Here is a 16,499-nt window from a genome sequence, read left to right as displayed (position 1 = left end):
AAAACCGACGATTCACGTAAGTCATAATACATCATACGGAGCTACTCATGTCCTCAAACTACCGAGCGAAGTGCAAATACTCAAAACGACCGGTCGGGTCATTATAGTGAGCCTAGGGGGATGGATTCTTATCCAAACACTGCACAGATAACTCACGTGCCATATATCAACCGCACAGACCACTCACGCGCTTACTATAGCTAAAATTCGTATGGACCGCTCACGTGATACCAACCACTCCATATTTCACAAAAGGCATATACAAAAATACATGTATACGAGCAATGAATATCAAATCACAAGCTCATGGACTGGTAAAAGTGACATGCTAAGGTGTATGTATGTGCGAAGTGTGCTACCCAAGCTCTGATTAGGTGATTATGCCAAACAATAATATTTAACATGTTTGAACAGGAGATTATACTAAACATGATCTCTAACATAATTCAAGTAGCTCACAAAGGGGTACAAACATATGAAGTATAATAACATAAAGCTTAGAAATCAATTCAAGGCATAACATAGTGTAAGCACTACCCCGAGCATGGATAAAATTTGGAGCACGCATACATGCTCATCCCCCATATGTGTGTCACCCTTGGTATGTAGCCATCATCAATAATTCAAGCATCTAGTGCCTCATACCAAGTTTAGGCAAGATACTTACCTCAAGCAAGCCAAATCAATACTCTAAAAATGCCTTCCCATGCGAATCAACCTCCAAACGACTCGAATCTAGCCAAAATAACTCAATAACATTAAATAAGGCCTTAGGAAACAATCCCAAATAATAAAGCTTCGATCTCTATACAAATACACCAAGTCAACCAAAAAGTAAACCCGGACTCGCACCCCGGAAGCCGAATCCAAATACTCATTCCAATACGAGTCCAAATATACAAGTTTTATCCAAATCCGACCTCAAATCGGCCCCTAAATCTCCAAATTTTTTCTCTCCAATACCATAGCCAAAACCTCCAAATTTCTCCTTTAAATCACATAGTCTATGTATAATAATCCATGGGGAAACGAGATTTAATATCAAAAATCAAGTAAGTGTGGTGAAAAACTTCCCAAATGTCGCCTCTAATTGAGCTCCAATACTCCAAATGATGAAAAATAGACCAAACACTCGAAATTTTAATCTGCCCAACAATTTTCGCTTTTGCGGACAAAATTGTCGCTTATGCGAAAAAATGCTCGGTTCTGCAAGCTCACTTAAGCCCCCGATCATTGCACATGTGCTCCAATATCTGCTTCTGCGCACAATACATGATAAAAGCGACATTTCTTCTGTGCAGATCCTTCCGCATCTCCGGACTCTGTAGCCCCTAGTCATACTTCGCTTATGCGGCCAATTGTCCGCTTCTGCAGACTCACACCTGCGGACAAAACCTCGCAGGTCCGAAAACACCAGCAATAGAACTGCCAACAAGATCAAAATGGTTCGAAACACACCCGAGGCCCCAGGACCCCGTTCAATCACACCAACAAGTCTTAATACCTTCCCAAACCTATCAAAAGGCTCAAAACACTAGAATTAACATCAAAACCACGAATCGTCGATCAAGATCACTCTCTTATGTTTATGAGCTTATAACTTCAATTCAAACATCCAATTCAAGCCTAACTAATACGGAATTAATCCAAGCTTTGCACACAAGCTTCAAGTGACTAAATGGACCTATTCTAACTCCCAGAACCAGAATTTGAATCTGATATCATCAAGGTCATCCCCCGATCAAACGTATGAACTTTTCAAACCTTTTAATTTTCAACTTTCGATAATTAGAGCCAAATAAACCTAGAAAACTTCAAATCCAAATTCGTATATATGTCTAAGTCCAAAATCACTATACGAACCTATTGGAACCATCAAAACACGAATCTGAGGTTGTTTATAAAAAAAAGTCAAACCTTGGTCAACTCTTACAACTTAAGCTTCCAAAATGAGACTAAATGTCTCAATACACTCCAAAACCTTTCCGAAACCAATCCCAACCATCCCCTCAAGTCACCAAACATCAAATACACATACGGAGAATATCAAACAGGGAAATGAGGATACAATATACAAAATAACTAGCCAGGTCGTTCACATTAATGTGAAACAATAACATAGCAAGAAGATGGAAATAGAAAGATAGAAATTAAAGAAAGATAGACACAATTAAATTTAAATAATTAAATGATGTAATGGATAAAATTAACCAAAATACCATTTAATTAAAAAATTAAGTACACCTAATATATCAGAATCCTCGAGAAGATAGTAACCTACTTGCAAATCTTAGGACAAAATATTGAAATGCAGCAAAGGGTTTCCAAGCTCTCTAAAGAGATACAATTCTTCATATGTCATAAACTAGATATAAAACCCTAACTTCTTATTTATTTATACTAAGGATGGTTGTTACATATCGTTTCATAATGTATCGTATTGTATTGTATTGTATTTTACTGTATCATTTGATGAATACAATATTTGGATAGATTGTATCATTTGCCGTTTTTTTATGATATCATGCACCAGCAGTATAAAGAATAAACTTGCAATATTATTAAAAATAATTATGATAATGGGTAAAATTATTATATAAAAAAGTAGGGTGAATGATAAAATAAAATTATTTAATAATAATGAAGGGTGAGATGAGAGAAAAAGACAAGGTAACGACGCGACCACACCAAATCAGTCGTTACATAAAGTGGCACATTTCATCATTATGTTACGACGGATTTAATGATACAATACAATAAAATTTAAGTAACAATCAAAACAAACATCGTATTTAAAGTAACAATACAATACAATTGGTAACAATTATCCAAACAAGCTGTAAAAGTAGTAGAAAGATATAATTGCCACCTAATTAAAATTATAAGACTAAAGGGGTAAAGTATTTAATACATTGAAAATATTTAAGGTTTCCATGTTGGAGCCTTTCAAAGATTTTATTTTCATCCATAAAACTTGAATCGAATGTCCTTAGCTTGACTCCTCGTGAAAGGCTTCATTGACATGTTTCTTGAAGTAGTGCCACCTTGATCTGACTTGGTATTTGGTTTCTTTTCCTAACCTCTAAATTCTGGTAAAAATTTAGTCCACATCGAATATTTACATTAACTTATATCAAAGTATCATAGTTACTTAATCTAATAAGTAAAAATATATATTAATTAATTATGATTATATGAAAAAAGCTTGTCCACATGTCACGCAGAACGCATCTATTGGAGGTGTACATGTAAGTTTTTATCTAACAACTTATTTGCATCCGATTATTTGCACCAAACTTGTCACGACCCAAAATTCCACCACAAGCATAGTGATGTCACTTATTCTCCAAGACTAGGTAAGCCTATTTCCATTACATTTCTAAGATTTTTTTTTTTTTGAATTAAATAGGTAATCAAAACCAACAGCGAAACAAATATGAGTATAACAACCTCCCAAGACTGATAGTACTGAGTCACGATCTCTAACTGAATATATGAAATGATCTCAAGGATCGAATAATCAATACTGTTTGAATAATAAATAATAGTAAAATAAAATGGAAAGACTCCAAGGAACTACGAGCTCTACCTTGAATTCTTGCGATCCTACTCTAACTTTGTCCGAGTCCTATATCCTCAATACTTGGCTCTGCACAAAAATTTGCAGAAGTATAGTATGAGTACACCACGGTCGGTACCTAGTAAGTATCAAGACTAACCTCAGTGGAGTAGAGACGAGGTACAGTCAAAACACTCACTAGTCTAATAACATGTGCAATACGATATAAAAATTGATAGAAAACAAATAGCAGTAATAGCAACACCAATCAACTAGTGATTTAAACAGCAAGGCAACAGAAACAGCAAGGCAACAGAACTCAAACGAATAATAAACACGGGTACAACCAATTAACCAAGTCCTTTCAATATACATCTTTTATCTATAAGTATTTCAATAAAAGTCTCTAGCATATAATCTTTTTCAATAAATATATTTCGAATATACTTCCTTCAAATAAATATCCTTCCATTAAAATTCTTTCAAATAAATATCTTTCGAATGTAATTCTTTCAGGTAAATATCTTTCAAATATACTTCTTTCAAGTAAATATCTCTCTAATATAATCCTTCCAAATAAATATTCTTCTAGTATAATTCTTTCAAATAAATATGCTTCTAATATAATTCTTTCAAATAAATATTATTCTAATATAATTCTTTCAATTAAATATGCTTCTAATATAATTCTTTCAAATAAATATTCTTCTAATGTAATTCTTTCAAATAAATATGCTTCTAATATAATTCTTTCAAATAAAAGTCACCATGTGACACTTCATTTAACTTTCTTGGCGTGAGAAATATCTTCAACATATTACCTCAAATGACACGACAATACCTTCGTGCTCTTGTCTCATTCTCACCCAATATATATATATATATATATATATATATATATATATATACACACACACACGTAGTCAAATCAATTAGCACGGCAATACCCTTCGTGCATTTATCTTTCTCATTGTGCATACATATAACAGTACCAACTAGGTGGGAGAAATATCAATAATAATTAAAAAACAATAAAGCGGAGGCATACAGAAAGCAACAACGACTACAAGTCACATAGAAAGCATAGGTGCACAATAACAAATCAAGATAAAAGCATGAATGTATACACAACAAAACGATATCACAATACAATGTATGTTCCTCCTCCTCGCCTGCACAGAAACACCATTCGTGCCATGAATATATGATAATATAAAAATAATTGCACGGCATCACCCTTCGTGCTTTTACTCTCATCCTCACCTAATAATATAAATGAAATAGTACGGCATCACCCTTCGTGCTTTACACTCTCAATGGCACGCCACCACCCTTCGTGCTTTACACTCTCAAATGGCATGGCATCACCCTTCGTGCTTTATACTCTCAAATGGCACGGCATCACCCTTCGTGCTTTACACTCTCAAATGGCATGGCATGACCCTTCGTGCTTTACACTCTTCCTTACCAAGCACATGTATATCATTTACAAGCAAGGTAGGAAACATAAATAACATCAAGAAGAGTATTTAAACCACAACAAAATACAACAATTCATATCACAACTTTCTATTGTCAACAACCAAATTCCAAGTATGTAGCAGAATCAATAAATTTCTCAACAAATAGCCCAAGGCTCCACACAATGTATAATAAACCTCAAAACAATCAACAGAGATGAAAAATACTCAATATAGGGTAACGCCTTTGTTAATCCAAATTCTTGATAATTATATTAACTCCTCAATTTAAGCTTATTTAATAAATATTACAGATAAGGATTCCATCATTAATTTAATTCCAAGAAAAATATCAAATCAACAAACACACGGAATTCACATGAAATCCAAGTGACAATAACACAAAATTATTATATAAAATACAAACTTGACAAATGAGGAACGAGGCGTAATAATTCAAGGATTTACTAATGCCAATAATTATCTAATTTAATACATAAGAGTGTCTAAAACCCTTCGCGAACGCGAGGGAAGGAGTGTGAATGCGAAGAACAAGGGACGGAACCTACGCGAACGCGAGACGTTGAACGCAAACGCGAATAAGAAATATGAGGTGCCATGAAGAGCTTCGCGAACGCGAGTGGCTAATCGCGAACGCGATGGAGGAAAAGGCAAACCTTCGCGAACGCGAGAGGTTGAACGCGAACGCGAAGAAGAAATATGAGATGGTCAACAGTAACACTTCGCGAACACGAAATACTCTTCGCGTTTGCGAAGAAGAACACCAGAAGACATAAACAACAGTTCAAAATAGGGGGAATGACCCGTAGCCCATCCGAAACTCACCCGAGGCCCCCGGGACCCCGTCCGAACATACCAACAAGTTTCATAACCTAACACGGACTTGCTCGAGGTCTCAAATCACATCAAACAACATCGAAATTATGAATCGTACCATGAATCAAACTTATGAACTTCCAAAACTTCCAACTTCGAAAACTTGTGCCAGAACCTATCAAACCAACCCGAAATGACGTCAACTTTTGTAGGCAAGTACCAAATGACATAACGGAGCTGTTCCATTCTCGGAATCGCATTCCGACCCCGATATCAAAAAGTTCACTTCCGATCCAAATCTCCAAAAATTCGACTTTCGCCATTTTAAGCCTAAATTAGCTACAGACCTCAGATTCATAATCCGGATACGCTCCTAAGTCCAAAATCACCCAACGGAGCTAACGGAATGGACGGAACTCCATTCCAGAGTCGTCTTCATGCAGTTCCGACTACGGTCAAAATCCAAAGACTTCAGCTTCCGTTTTTAGGGACCAAGTGTCCCAAATCACTCTGAATCATCCGGTAGCTGAATTCAACCACGCACGCAAGTCAATACACATAATACGAAGCTACTCAGGGCCTTATGCCGCCAAACAGTGCTTAAATTCTTAAAACGACAAGTCGGGTTGTCACATTCTCCACCTCTTAAACAAATGTTCGTCCTCGAACGTGCTAAGAATTATTCTGAGGTTATCAAATTGATGGTTTTACTCTTACACATATACTCACGGTTGATCCCACGTTACCGTATTTGAGATAAGCCCGACAACACCATCTCAATTGAGATTGTTTCTTTTATCCATATTTGTAAACTTTAAAACCGATTTCTTACATTCCAAACATTTTCAAAAGGCCTGATTCTCACAACAACGCACGGTATTAGTCTCAACTGTCTATAGCAACTCATGCCTACGCACATATCCACTTTCTTGATAGTGTTGAAGTACTTCAAAATTTTTCTGGGGTGTTACCTTCTCCCCCACTTAGGATCATTCACCCTCAAACACATAACATAATTTGCCCTTTTCTTTTACACGCCTCAATCCCCCAAAATATTTTACTAACTCCCAAATTTTTTAGAAATTTCGGCAGAGTCTCCCCTATAATTGGGCCTAACCACCTACCAGAGTAACACCAAAACAACTCCTAACAACACATCCACAACCCTACAAGGCACCAAAATGTATATATCAATAACACTAATCTCAGTATTATAAGCACTGCATTATCATAATGATATCAGGACATGAAGCATGTCATATGTATGCTCATCACCACATCTCTGGTCTTAAAAGCTGTTCATAATTAATTCCAGCATCATCAATTAATCTCATATTAGCCACCACCTCATTTCGAATTTCAACAACACTGAGAACAGAATGTGAGGCATAAAGACCTCGTGATTATTTACTCGGATTAATAAGTCACATTTAACGCCACCTGGGCACTCACCTCATAGGCTAAAACTCAATGTTTACAGCACAAAAATGGTTGAATATGAGCATAAAATATACAAGAATTATCAAATGAGCCTAACAGGCATGACTCCCTATTAATATTATTGTAAAAATTAAATTTCACAAAGGGAGAATTTTAAACTCATAAATATTTCACCACAAGGACCTCGTCCTTACATAACTTCCACTGCGGTTGTAGCCCGGTTTCAATATTTCACATCATATAAAAATGCGAGGATCTCGTCCTCAACTCCGAATCACAAGTATTTGCACATTGTGCCAACTGAAATTTCAATTTCCTTTCTTTCTTCTTTTCAATAAACTTCATAAACATTTTTCATAACATATAATGAACCCCCATACCGGTAGGGCATATAATTCATAAAATTAGAGTCAATTATTCCGAAACACATTAAACCCACCGCAGTGAATAATAAAAATTACTTTCGGACTTATAGCCCTCAATGGTGCACAAAAATAAAAAAGACAGACATGGCTCACATCTTCAAATCTCCCAACATGGATAAACATATAAGTGGGTCACACAATTACAAAGCTCACCCATAAGCGGAGCATGATAGGAGGACTCACCTCAATATTCAGAACCGAATTAAATTAAGGAAAAATATCCTTTTATAACAAAAATCAGGATCGTACTTGTAATGACACCATCTGGTGTGTCGGCCTCAGCCAAATCATAGCGATTATATCAACGGGTCGGGCCTCCACCTCTTAGGCGCCCTCTACCCGCCAGTCATCCTCCTCTAACTGGCTATACATGTGGACTCGTGGAGTATTAACTGGAATAAAGATTGTAGCCTGAGCATTCTAATGAAATCCACCCCTCCCAAGTCTGAGACAATTTCTCTTGTTGTGCCTAGTATCACCACACTCATAACAACCCTTCTGCGGGCGCGGCTGCTCACACTGAATCTGTGCCGGATAACTGGAATAACCATTATAGGAAACCTGTGCCGGTGGTGCATTAAAAGAACTTACTGGAACACCCCGAGTATTCTGAAATTATTTTCATGACCCTGTGATACTGAAATGTAGAATTATTAAGGATACAGTAATAGCGCAAGCCCCAGCATCATTCCATACAAATCTCACCTCTTAATCATATACAAGTTTCGGAGAACCTTTCATTACCACGTAAATACATCTCAGGCCAAAACTGATATAACACATGACCTCGCAATATGATCGTTGATAGTGGACTCCCCTCACTTGGCGCGAAGCCATAGGACACATTCCGATGATCCACAATACTAACCTTAATCGCTCGTAGGACACCGATCATAGGACACCTCAAGCCATTTATTTGGCGCGTGTCGTCCTCGTGACAGTTAAACTCGTTTCCTCCAGTGCCTTGGCTGCGTATGTACCCTTCGATGAGTAGAAATCCCATACGAACTACATAGTCTCTAATACCACTAACTATTTCTGATCTACATTCACCTCGTGACCCTGCCACGATTGTGATAATTAGGCAGTTAATTAAACCTTCTTAATATCATACTAATTAACCATATGTCAGAACCTGCTGCACCCCAATGTGCACAACTGAATGATCTTTCAATACTTCCGCATCCTCGATCTGGACGACACGTTGTAATAATGGTTGAGCAACCCTTGCTCCCTTATAACCCCTTTGTAGTATCACGAACCGTTGGCGCATAGTTGATACCGAGTGCGCAATTTTATACACGAGTGGATGCAAAAGAACATAAGATATATATTTTAAGCTGAATAAATGCCGCACGATAAGGAATGAAAGAAGTAAAAATTTTTCCTACTAGCTCTGTAGCCTCTCGAAGATAAGTGCAGACGTCTCCGTACCGATCCGAAAGACTCTACTAGACTCGTTCATGACTCGTAGAACCTATGAACCTAGAGCTATGATACCAACTTGTCACGACCCAAAATCTTACCACAGGCGTAGTGATGGAACCTAGTCTCCAAGACTAGGTAAGCCGATTTCCATTACATTTCGAAGACATTTTTTTTTAAAATTAAATAGGTAATCAAAACCAACAGCGGAACAAATATGAGTATAACAACCTCCCAAGACTGGTAGTATTGAGTCACGATCTCTAACTGAAAACATGAAATGATCTCAAGGATCGAATAATCAATACTGTTTGAATAATAAATAACAGTAAAATAAAATGGAAAGACTCCAAGGAACTACGACGACCAAGCAGCTCTACCTTGAATTCTTGCGATCCCACTCTAACTCTGTCCGAGTCCTATATCCCCAATACCTGGCTCTGCACAAAAATATACAGAAGTGTAGTATGAGTACACCATGGTCGGTACCTAGTAAGTATCAAGACTAACCTCAGTGGAGTAGAGACGAGGTACAGTCAAGACACTCACTAGTTTAATAACTTGTGCAATATGATATAAATATTGATAGAAAATAAATAGCAGTAATAGCAACATCAATCAACTAGTGATTTAAACAGCAAGGCAACAGGAACACCATAAACATTACTCGAACGAATAATAAACACAGGTACAACCAATTAACCAAGTCCTTTCAATATACATCTTTTATCTATAAGTTTTTCAATAAAGTCTCTAGAATATAATCCTCTTCAATAAATATATTTTGAATATACTTCCTTCAAATAAATATCCTTCCATTAAAATTATTTCAATTAAATATCTTTTGAATGTAATTCTTTCAGGTAAATATATTTCAAATATACTTCTTTCCAGTAAATATCTTTAATATAATCCTTCCAAATAAATATTCTTCTAATATAATTCTTTCAAATAAATATGCTTCTAATATAATTCTTTCAAATAAATATTCTTCTAATATAATTCTTTCAATTAAATATGCTTCTAATATAATTCTTTCAAATAAATATTCTTCTAATGTAATTCTTTCAAATAAATATGCTTCTAATATAATTCTTTCAAATAAAAGTCACCATGTGACACTTCATTTAACTTTCTTGGCGTGAGAAATATCTTCAACATATTACCTCAAATGACACGACAATACCTTCGTGCTCTTGTCTCATCCTCACCCAATATATATGTATATACATACATATATATATATATATATATATATATATATATATATATATATATATATATATATATATATATCAGCTCAATTGGCACGGCAACACCCTTCGTGCATTTACATCTTTCTCACCGTACATACATATAACAATACCAATTAGGTGGGAGAAATACCAATAACAATTAAAAAAAATAAAGCGGAGGCACACAGAAAGCAACAACGACTTCAAGTCACATAGAAAGCATAGGTGCACAATAACATCTCAAGATAAAAGCATGAATGTATACACAATAAAACGATATCACAATATAATGTATGTCCCTCATCCTCGCGTGCACGGAAACACCCTTCGTGCCATGAATATATGATAATATAAAAATAATTACACGGCATCACCCTTCGTGCTTTTACTCTCATCCTCACCTGATAATATAAATGAAATAGCACGGCATTACCCTTCGTGCTTTACACTCTCAATGGCACGCCACCACCCTTCGTGCTTTACACTCCCAAATGACATGGCATCACCCTTCGTGCTTTATACTCTCAAATGGTACGGCATCACCCTTCGTGCTTTACACTCTCAAATGGCACGGCATCACCCTTCGTGCTTTACACTCTTCCTTACCAAGCACATGTATATCATTTACAAGCAAGGTAGGAAGCATAAATAACATCAAGGAGAGTGTTTAAACCACAACAAAATACAATAATTCATATCACAATTTTACACTGTCCACAACCAAATTCCAAGTATTTAGCAGAATCAATAAATTTCTCAACAAATAGCCCAAAGCTCCACACAACGTATAATAAACCTCAAAACAATCAACAGAGATAAAAAATACTCAATATTGGGCAACGCCTTCGTTAATCCAAATTCTTGATAATTATATTAACTCCTCAATTTAAGCTTATTTAATAAATATTGCAGATAAGGATTCCATCATGAATTTAATTCCAAGAAAAATATCAAATCAACAAACACACGAAATTCACATAAAATCCAAGTGACAATAACACCAAATTATTATATAAAATACAAACTTGACAAATGAGGAACGAGGCGTAATAATTCAAGGATTTACTAATGTCAACAATTATCTAATTTAATACATAAGATTGCCTAAAACTTTAACCAATAAAATTTGCACATATAAGCCCGAGTACATACTCGTCACCTCGCGTACACGGCTTTTCACATTTTACAAATAGCACATAAGACTTGATACCTATGGGGTAATCCCCCCACTTGAGGTTAAGCAAGACACTTACCTTTTTGAAGTTAGGCCGATATTCCAAAATAGCTTTCTTGTTTGAATTGACCTCCGACAGCTCAAATCTATCCAAATTAATTGTATAACTTCATTAAAATTCATCAAAAATAATTCCGGATAATAATACGTTGACTTAAAAAAATTTATTCCAAAACGTCAACAAATATCAACGTGGGGCCCGCCTCTCGGAACCCGACATAATTTTCATGAAATCCGAACAACTATTCCGATACGAGTTCAACCATACTAATTTTATCAAATTCCGATACCATTTCGTCCCTTAAATTGTGATTTTTCATTTTGAAATTTTTCTTCAAAAACCACCATTTTTCTCAACTCAAAACACAATTTAAATGATAAAAATGAAGATAGAATCATGGAAATAAATAGATTCTAGGTGAAGAACACTTACCCAATCGATTTGCTTGAAAAACCCATAAGGAATCGCTCAAACGGAGCTCTACAAGTTAAAATGTGATAAAAATGGCCTAACCCTCGATTTGAAAAACTTATAATCTGCCCAGGTCTGAAAGCATCGCGAACGCGGAGAAAGGCTCGCGTTCTCGAAGAAGGAAGGTAAGGCTGTCCAGAAAAACCCTTCGCGAACGCGAAGGAAGGAGTGCGAACGCGAAGAACAAGGGACGGAACCTACGCGAACGCAAGACGTTGAACGCGAACGCGAATAAGAAATATGAGGTGCCATGAAGAGCTTCGCGAATGCGAGTGGCTAATCGCGAACGCGATGGAGGAAAAGGCAAACCTTCGCGAATGCGAACGCGAAGATGAAATATGGGGTGGTCAGCAGTAACACTTCGCGAACGCGTGATACTCTTCGCGTTCGCGAAGAATAACACCAGAAGACAAAAACAACATTTCAAAATAGGGGAAAATAACTCGTAGCCCATCCGAAACTCACCCGAGCCCCCCGGGACCCCGTCCAAACTTACCAACAAGTTCCATAACCTAACACGGACTCGCTCGAGGTCTCAAATTATATCAAACAACGTCGAAACTACGAATCGCACCATGAATCGAACTTATAAACTTCCAAAACATCCAACTTCGAAAACTTGTGCCGGAACCTATCAAACCAACCCGGAATGACGTCAAATTTTACAGGCAAGTCCCAAATGACATAACGGAGCTGTTCCACTCTCGGAATCGCATTCCGACCCCGATATCAAAAAGTCCACTTCCGGTCCAAATCTCCAAAAAATCGACTTTCGCCATTTCAAGCCTAAATCAGCTAGAGACCTCAGATTCACAGTCCGGACACGCTTCTACATCGAAAATCACCCAATGGAGCTAACAAAACCGACGAAACTCCATTCCGGAGTCGTCTTCATGCAGTTCCGACTACGGTCAAAATCCTAAGACTTAAGCTTTCGTTTTTAGGGACCAAGTGTCCCAAATCACTCTGAATCATCTGGTAGCTGAATTCAACTACGCACGCAAGTCAATACACATAATACGAAGCTGCTCAGGGCCTTATGCCGCCAAAACGGGGCTTAAATTCCTAAAACGACAAGTCGGGTCGTCACAAACTAATGAACACCGAACACATATCTTTCATACACATATTATTGGTTAATCATGATTAAATGATATGTAATTTTACTTTAATTCGTAACGGATAAGATTAAAATGTTTGATATGATCGATAACATAAAATGCGGGAAAATATTTATTTTTAACGTACCGATTAAGTCCATAAAAATTACGAACTCACACTTAAAAGCTTCACAAATGATGTTTATATTATCAGCTAGGAAAAATAATTATTTATTTCATCTAATCAATTAGTAGACAATAATTTCCAAAACGCATAAGCAATCAATATTCGATATTTACACAAACAAATAAATTCAACACACTCCAGCGAAATTTTAAGTTAAAGTACATATTAGTTGAACTTGATCAAGTGATAGAAATGTAAAAGCACATATTATGTATTCAGTAATTTGATACAAACATTGAGTATGAATTTTTTCTAAAAAGAATTTCCTCGTGTGAATATTGATGTAAATTTATATAATGATCTCTCAAAACATGTTAATTAGCGTAATATTTGTAGATTTCTCGGTATGTTAAATAAATAAGTAAAGCACACTTTTTTCACATAGAGTAGTCAACAAGCAATTACAATAATCTCATGTGAGTGACAATGATTAGTTGATACTATTGTAATACAGTAGTGGAAACAAACAAATATGCATAGTATTTTAAGAAAGAATAACTGATAGTTATCAAATTAGAATAACATAAATTCAAGTATTTAATATATGTCGAATCCTTGTTGTCACTGATGGTCAGTCAGTCCCAAAGAAAGTGCAGTAAAATCCAACTAAAAAACTCATATAAAGAATATAATTAGTCAATCCAACAAATACGAAAGAACCTACTAATTAATATTCAGAAAAAAGAAAAAGTTTAATCTAGAGAAAGAAACACGACATGAAGAAGAAACAAACTTGTACAAGAAATCTTATCCTGAATATTCAAGTTGACGTTCAAGAGGAAAAACGTGAGATTAAACTTAGTCTAAGGCCTCATTTGTTTTTTTAAGATTAAAATGTCTAAATCTAAATACATATCTAAATATCAAGATGTGTATATGTAACGACCAGGTCGGTCGTTTTAAGAATTTACGCCTCGTTCAGTGACTTAAGGGTTCGAGCAGCTTCGTAATAAGTATTATGACACGCGGGTATGGTCGAGTTTGATTTTCGGATGATTCGGAATTTAATTAAAAGAACAATTCTTATTTAGAAGATTAAATGGAAAGAGTTGACAGGAGAGTTGACTTTTGAGTAAACGACTCCGGAATGAAATTTTGATGATGTCAATAGCTCCATATGGTAATTTTGGACTTAGGAGCGTGTTCGGAAAATTATTTGGAGGTCTGTAGAGAAATTTGGCTTGAAATGACGAAAGATGAATTTTTGGAAAGTTTGACCGGGGGTTGACTTTTTGATATCGAGGTCGGAATCCGATTCTGGAGATTTGAATAGTTTCGTTATGTCAATTATGACTTGTGTGCAAAATTTAAAGTCATTCCGGATTGATTTGATGTATTTCGGCATAAGATATAGAATTTGAAAGTTCAAATTCATAGATTTTGATTTGGGGTGCGATTCGTCATTTTGATGTTGTTTGATGTGATTTGAGAATTCAACTAAGTTCGTATGATGTTTTAGGACCTGTTGGTATATTTGGTTGAGGTCCAGAGGGGCTCGGGTGAGTTTCGAACGGCTAACGGATCATTTTTGGCCTTTGAAAAATAGCTGATAGCTGCTGGAATTTTCTTCTGATTTTCCTTATACGTGATGGCGTAAGACCGTCTGCGATCGCGTAGAGTAATTTGGGCAGAGGAGTCTTTGTTCTACGCGATCGCGTGAATGGGATTGCGATCGCGTAGGCTTAATTGGGCAACAGAAAAATTTGTTCTATGCGATCGCGTGGGCAAGTTCACGAACGCGTAGGTTGGGCGAGTTGTGGCATGCGAACGCGTGGCTAAGGCCGTGTTCGCGAAGAGGAACTGAGGGGGGAGCTGAGAAGGTTCGCGATCGCGTAGGGTAGCGGAGTTAGTGCATCGCAATCGCATCGGACTTTCTGCGATCGCGTAGAGTTAATTTTGGCAGTGTTGAAATTGTGCTTCGCGATCGCGGGATGAAGTTCGCGATCGCGTAGAAGAAATCACTGGGCAGTGAGTTTAAGTTCTGAAAATGGGACTTCGTCCTATTTTCCTTTTTTGACGGATTGGAGCTCGGGAAGAGGCGATTTTCGGGAGTTTTTCAAGGAAAACAACGGGGTAAGTGTTCTTAACTCAATATTGGTTAAATTACTCTAATCCATGGTTGTTTTTAACATTTAATTAGTGAATTTAGTTGGAAAGATTGTGAAAACCCTCTTGGTTTAAATTTAAGATTTGGAGGTCGATTTGTAATTGGAATTAGATAAAATTGGTATGGTTGAACTCGTATCGGAATGGGTGTCCGGATTTCATAAAAATTTTGTCGGGTTCCGAGAGGCGAGCCCCGCGTTGACTTTTGTTGACTTTTTAGAATAAATTTTTAATTCGACGTTTTATTATCCGGAATTATTTCTGATGAATTTTAATGAAGTTATACAATTGAATTGGATAGATTTGAGCTGTCCAGAGGTCAATTCAAGCGATAAGGCGATTTTGGAATATCGGCATAACTTCAATAAGATTAGTATCTTGCATAACCTCGAGTGGAAGAATTACCCCTTAGATATTGAGTCTTATATGTAAATTGTGTAATTGAAAACCATGTACGGGAGGTGACGAGTACGTACTTGGTTTATATGTGCAAATTATATCGGTTGAAATTTGTAGACGCCCTTAAGTATTAAGTTGGAAAATTGTTGTAACTTATTGAAACCCTTATTGTCATGCCTCGTTCCTTGTTTGCCGAGGTTGTTTATATATGATAATTTGGTGTGATTGCCACTTAACTTTTATGTGAACTCTATGTTTGTTTGAGTTGTCATTTTTATGAAAAATACTTTCATTATTGATTTTACCTACAGATAATTTAAATGAAAAATCTAGTTAATAAGATGAATAAATCTATTTATTTTCTGAAGTTGTGATTTAAAACAGGTATTGTTCTTGGATGAATTACTTTTCAGTTCACGTTGTTGAAAATTTGGTATTGAATTATAAAGGCTGTGAATCATATTGAGGCAAAGTGCCAAATTGTGAAATATTATTCGGTTGAGTTGTTCACTCCCGAACATTTTGTTAAGATGTTGTGAACATTATGATCGAGTCGTGGCTCCATATTGTGGAAAAATAATGTGTTGTAAGATTTGAGCACTTGATGTACAATTTGTGAT

The sequence above is a fragment of the Nicotiana tabacum genome, chromosome 22 (genome assembly GCF_000715075.1).
Source record: "Nicotiana tabacum cultivar K326 chromosome 22, ASM71507v2, whole genome shotgun sequence".
In the NCBI taxonomy this organism is placed as follows: Eukaryota; Viridiplantae; Streptophyta; class Magnoliopsida; order Solanales; family Solanaceae; genus Nicotiana; species Nicotiana tabacum.
The sequence above is the reverse complement of the archived record's forward strand: the minus strand, read 5'-3'. Positions refer to the sequence as shown.